The 6,697-nt window shown below is 39.3% G+C and overlaps 1 pseudogene; it reads left to right on the forward strand.

Moving 5' to 3' along the window:
- The first annotated feature begins 3,506 nt into the window (after positions 1 to 3,506).
- LOC140015133 (subtilisin-like protease SBT3) lies at positions 3,507 to 6,377 on the forward strand (annotated as a pseudogene).
- Positions 6,378 to 6,697: the final 320 nt, after the last annotated feature.

The raw sequence follows: 6,697 nt of genomic DNA on the forward strand, positions 1-6,697 counted from the left end.
AAGCACTAAGTGGTTCGGGTAGGCGAAAGTCAACCTACACGAACATCGAGGGTATCTATCGTAAGGTGAGTAGCGAACTCGATCTCCTCCCGCTAGAGCTCGGTAGAAGATAGTCCTAAGAGGCTCGTAATGACCATTCGCATGGCCATTCCCGTTAGCTGCCGGGGCTCCGTTTCCATCAGCCATCCCTGCAAAATAATAACAATAATAATATTTTTCAGGTTAGAAACTTAAATCACTACTCAGTTCCAATATCCTGCAATGCATGCCTATCTTAATCGTTGGTTCATCCCATTCGTCACCTGAGGTAGGACTAACTTAGTTGCTAGCTCGCCTCAAGTATCACTTAGGGTAGGATTAAGTCATCCCATATCGAGTCTTAAAGGTAGAGTATCTAATATGTCTCCCATATAGACCTCTAACCTAGTGCTCTGATACCAACTGTGACGCCCCACATCTCCCTAAGGCGGACCAAAGGGTATCCGCGGACGCCTGCCCAGCTCACGCCAGGACTCAAGCAATTCCATTCAATTTCAAACCGAACTAAACACTTCGAAGAGAGCAACATAAATACAATAATGCGGAAGCGTTCAAGCTTAACAAGTCACTTAACGCGTAACCAGTACATCGGGTAATCATAAAACGACTTAAATTCAAAATACGCGTCAGGGCCCAAACTTTCAAGATTACAATTTCCAAACATACAACCCAAACCAGGGCCTAGTAAAAATATATCACAGGAGTCTTAACAAAAGTACAACGGATGGTTTCTCCATATTTCTCCAAGATTCGGTCCTGTTAAGGAAAACAAAACTATAGGGTGAGCTAAACGCTCGTGAGGCCAAGAACACACATGCAAGCACTTAGTCAAATAACAATCCCAAATTTAATAAATAAAGCCATGTCTTTTCAATACTCAATCAATCAAACATGAAAGGTAATCAGAAACAATTCAAGGATATAGTAGCTCTCAGGAGCTAAGTTCCACTCGATCTGCCGTTGTCATTCGTATACCTTCCCGCATTGACCCTCCTGTCAACCGGGTCGGTATTTCCATTTCCGTAGATCACCACTTACTTCCCTCCGTCCACCGTACACCCCAAGGGCCCACAAGTCTATTATTGGGCGATACTCTACGAGTATGCCAAGCAAGACCTCTTATTAGGTCGAGCTTATGTGTATCTCATGGCTCGCCCCAGTCCCCGACCAAGCCCATTACCGGCTCGAGTCTAAGGTTGGCCTATGAGTTTGGGCGTCCCCCATTCATTTGAAGGTCGAGGAGGTTCACTCCAACGACACAAGCATTCATGACATAACATTGCATTTCATTCATTCATTCAATACATTCCATTCATTCATTTGAAATTAGAACGAGTGCGATAAAGTACGCACCCGCCCTTATCTTTAAAACTTTCAACAAATACCACAATTAAACAAGTATCAAAATTCACACACTTGACACTCACCGAGCAATTCAATAAGAATTATTTTCTGGGAGTTCAAGTGTCCGCGGTGAGATCCTCTTGAAGGTCTCCTTGTGCGCCTGGCAATTAACAGTGGATAATCACACAATTAATCCACTTATCAAGAAGATTGTACACTAGTACAATCTAAGGATTATTTTGCAAAAAGGAACCTCAATTACACGTAAATCGAGGCTCAACTTGTCTTTTATTATGTACAATATTATTTGAGTTTTTATCTTGAAAATCGTAAGCAAAACGTTTAAGAATATCAAAAGAACAAAGAGTTTTTGAAAAACTCTATTTCTTTGGAATTGGAAAATTTTTCAGTTTTATGATGAATCTTTGAAAAATCATAACTCGCTCGGTATAAGTCGAGAATTGGAAAACTTTATACCGTTGGAAACCTCTTAGAGAGTACTATAATTTCCTAGAAGACACTTTTCCATGAATCGAAGTGAAAAGTGGTCAAAAATGAGCTTGAAGACGCAGGGTCGGTTTTCATGGCAGAATTAAGTTGGATTTCGGCCAACTTTGAAAATTCGACACGATTCACACGTTGCAAATCGGCCTCTGAAATTTGCAGCTCAATTAGGGTTGCGAGTGAGGTGTATGACAAAATAAGCGGATCAAGAATCGGAGTTTCGAGCACCGAGATACGGTAGCTCAAAGTTGGGCAAATTCAAGACTGGAGAAAAATTTCCAGATTTGAACCTCTAACTTTAGTAATTCAATTGGGTATTGAAACGAACTTGAATTGGCACCAAAATTGGCAGTATTTCAATACTATATGGAAAGTATCTCTCTATCGAATTTCGAGGAAAAATACCTTCGGCAAGGTAGTTGATTAGCCCACCAAAGTTCAAGAAAAATCCTAAGGCAATCTGCCTTTGACTTGCATTTCCCAATTTCCAATCGTCTAACCAAGAAAGTTATCCAACCATGGTTCATTTGTGAAATAAGGGTCTAAGATACACCCATAATATCTTTGGTAAGTGTTTAATATCAAAAACATCAACTAACAAGTTCACTCCAAGATTTGGTTCCAAACCAGTCCAAACATTAGGGTTTTCCAAAACAGAGCAGTCCACTTGTTTCAGTCACAAATCAGTCAATATAGCTCGAAATCGAGCATGGCTTACGCCGTTGGAAAATACATTCATAGGACTAAAATATCACAAAAGAAATCATTTCCAAATTCGGCACCCAACTGGTTCAAATTCGGGCATCAAGTTGCTGCCTGACCACTTCATTCCAGACGAACAGAGCAACAGGACAGCGAACTTAAAACATTTGGTTCGGCTTGCTCACAAAGAATCAGAACGTGCATTTTATACCAAATTAAAGCTAGGAATGTCTAGTTTCAAACGCCACCGACGGCACATGATTTCGACATCCGATGACAGAGTTATAGCCAAAATACTACTGCTGGTCGGAGTCATACGCGAATCAGTTTCCAGATTTGCTGGTTTCTAAAAAAAATTCATTTGCCCATTCAAACCTCGTTATTTTTCAATGAAATTTTCCACACCTCTAATACATCATATAATCATCCAGTTCAAGCCATTAGTTCATTAAAAACTGGCCTTAAAATGGCCGAATAAAACAGGGGTAGAATCGGGAGTTTTTGCTTCTTACACCCAATGAAGTTTCTACTAATTACCCACCACTAATGCATCATTATAATCACTAAACCAACAATATAATCACCATTAATTATCACATCAGCAACAACAACCCAAGTGTGGGAATTCCAAGAGCCCACAATCACATTTTTACACCATAATCAAGTAACTAAGTGCATGCATGAGCTTAATCTTGCCATATAATCTCCAAAAGATAAGAATCCATGGGTTGATCATTACCTACTCCTTTGGTTTGCAAGGTCAGAATTTTCGGCCCTCTTGAAGCTCCAAGAAACCGTGAAAGCTCCCCTCTTCCTTAGCTAGATATAGTCTCCAAGTGGTTTGCTAAGTGGTCTCCAAGTTTGGTGTGATTTGGATGAATTTTGGTGCATGGATTGAAGATGAAAAATGAAGAACAATGGAGAGCTCTTCTCCTTTCTTGTTGCACGGCCAAATGAAGTGAGGAGAGAGAAGGTGTTGGTTCAATTGTGGCTTCCTAAGTAAGATTCATTGTGTGGTGCAAAACCCATCTCAAAGTCAACTTGAAATAGTGCAATTAGGATGCGTTTGGACTCGATTTTTCTCGCGCGTTTGGTTCGCTAGTGCACTAAACCTCCAATGCATATATATTCATGTAAATATTATTCACTCTTAATTGACCCGAAATAAGGGTCTAAAGTCCCTCAAATGAAGTCGCGCGTGTGAAAACGCGTACCGTCAATTTTACCGCTATAACGCGAAACTTTCGAAAAATTCTTATAACGATTGCACTACTAACTATCACTTGAATATTTATTCATAAAATTACCTATTTTAGGACCATAGTACAAGTCTCCAATATTCCAAGCTTATTGTGCTACTACGCGGATAAAATCTCCAAGCACTATTCACTATTTTTACGAAACGCGCTCTAGGAAATTAATTTTTGAAACGAATCATTTTAAAAATATAACGAAGTTACATTACCATGTATTTAGGTCTAATATGACTAGAAAATATTCCTTGGGATAAAAATCCAATTAAATAATTTATTAAGCCAAAAATTAGGCATAAAATAATAGTTTTTTACGGGTCCTCACAGATCTACATAATTCATATAGATAATTCTCTCATGCCCAAGGCCTTTGCAACCCACCACTATTGGTATTTAACAACAGTTGACTCTCTTCAATCAGCAAGTCCAAGTACTAATATGCTTTACACATATAACCATGTTCTTCAAGGCCTCAGTGCTCTTCTTTCTAATGATGAGCTAGATCACCTCAAGAAGTCCCCTGGATTTGTGTTAGCTTATAAAGATAAAGTGATTACATTTCACACCACACATAAAAATGAATTCCTATCTCTAAATCCCTCTACAAGAATATGGCCGGTTTAAAACTTTGGCAAGGATGTTATTATCGGTGCCATTAACTCTAGCATTTGGCTAGAGAGTGAGACCTTGAAAGATGATGGGATGACTCAAATTCCAGCAAAGTGGAATGAATTTGTGAGGAAGGTGAAGAATTCAATTCATCAATGTGTAACAAGAAGCTTGTTGGTGTTCGATACTTTAACAAAGCTGTAATTGCTTTCAATCCTGGTGCTAACATCACAATGAACTCGCCTAGGGACTTTTTTGGTCATGGTACTCACATGGCATCCATTGCTGCTAGAAGTTATGTAGAAAATGTCTCATTTTTTTTCTATGCTAAGGGGACGGCTAAAGGGACTGCACCACATGCTAGAATAGCCGTTTATAAGGTCTATTAGATGGAAGGATCCTACACTTCTGACTTTCTTACTGGTATAGATCAAGCTATTGCTGATAGTGTTGATGTACTATCTATATCTCTCGGTTTATATGGCGTTGATCGATTTTACGAGAATCCAATAGCAATAGCTTCGTTTGTAGCAATAGAGAAAGGGGTGTTTGTTGCTACTTCAGCAGGAAATAATGGCCCTGAATCTGCAACCTTGCATAATGATATTCCATGGGCCTTGACAGTAGCAGCAGGAACTGTTGATCGTTCCTTTGTTGGAACATTGACCTTGAGTAATAGACTAATAATTATTGAATAGATAATATTCCCAGCAAATGCTTTAGTGGAGAACTTTCCCCCGTTTTACAACAAATCATTAGCTTTATGTGATGACTTTCAGGCATTATCTACATGTCCCTATGCCATCATTATATGCGATGACACCGGACATATTCTTGAACAATTAGTTATAGTTGCTAGGTCAAATTCTGCTGGAGCAATATTTATATCTGATAATATAGTTTTGTTCGAAAAAAGAGGTGTTCCATGGCCTGGAATTGTGATTAGCCCAAAAGAAGCACCAACAGTGCTCAAATATGCGAAAACTAGGAATAATCCTTTGGCAACCATGAAATTTTAGAAAACCATCATAGGCAAAAAGCCTGCACCTGCAGTTGCCTTGTATTCTTCAAGAGGCCTTTCAAAGAACTGCCTCGAAATTCTGAAGCCTGATATAATGGCCCCAGGGTCACTAGTCTTGGCAGCTTCCATTCCTAACCAAGCTGCAGCTATGATTGCCTGCACCTGCACCTGCAGTTGCCTTGTATTCTTCAAGAGGCCTTTTAAAGAATTGCCCTGGAATTCTGAAGCCTAATATAATGGCCCCAAGGTCACTAGTCTTGGCAGCTTCCATTCCTAGCCAAACTGCAGCTATGGTTGGTAGTGGTACAGCCTCATCAAGTGAGTACATAATGATGTCTGGAACTTCCATGGCTTGTCCTCATGTTGCTGGTGTGGCTACATTACTGAAACGTGCTCATCCTGAGTGGAGTCCAGCAGCTATCCGATCCGCTATGATGACAATAGAAAATCCACTGGACAATACTAATAATCCTATCAAAGACAATGGTCACAAGTTGAAAATGGCTTCACCACTAGACATAGGAGCTGGTCAAATTGATCCAAATAGAGCCCTTGATCCAGGTCTTATATATGATGATACTGCGGAGGCTTATGTGAATCTCTTATGCTCTATGAACTACACCAGCAAGCAAAATTTAGCAGTAACAAGATCAAAAACTTATAATTGCATAAAGCCTTCTCTTGACCTTAACTACCCAACTTTTGTGGCGTTATACAATAATCGATCAACAAGTATGATCCAAAATTTCAAGAGGACTGTCACAAATGTTGGAGGTGGTGCAGCTACTTACAAATCTAAGGTCACAACCCCAAAGAATTGTGTAGTCAAAGTCTCACCGGATACATTTGTTTTTGAAAGGATGCTTAAGAGACAAAATTTCTCTTTGACTATGCATTATACATGAAGGAACAGTGGCATTTGGTTGGCTAGTTTGAGTGGATTATACTGAAAAAAACACACAATTAGGAGCCCCATTGTTGTGTCACCAATGGTGACCTTCTGATCAATTGTACAAATTTTTTTTCCTTCAATTCTCTTCAATTTCTTTGATGTTGTAAGTGAATTTCCTACAATTTCTATTTGGAGATTGGCTTGTCCTAAACTTGGTTGCATGGAATTTTTTTCCTTCGATAATAGATTTGAGTTTTAATGACTGTGTCTCACAAATGAAGTAGGTCCGAAGTACATCTTCCAGTGAAATGCATAATTTATTATTAATTCATG

This window comes from Coffea arabica, chromosome 10e, assembly GCF_036785885.1.
Source record: "Coffea arabica cultivar ET-39 chromosome 10e, Coffea Arabica ET-39 HiFi, whole genome shotgun sequence".
Classification (NCBI taxonomy): domain Eukaryota; kingdom Viridiplantae; phylum Streptophyta; class Magnoliopsida; order Gentianales; family Rubiaceae; genus Coffea; species Coffea arabica.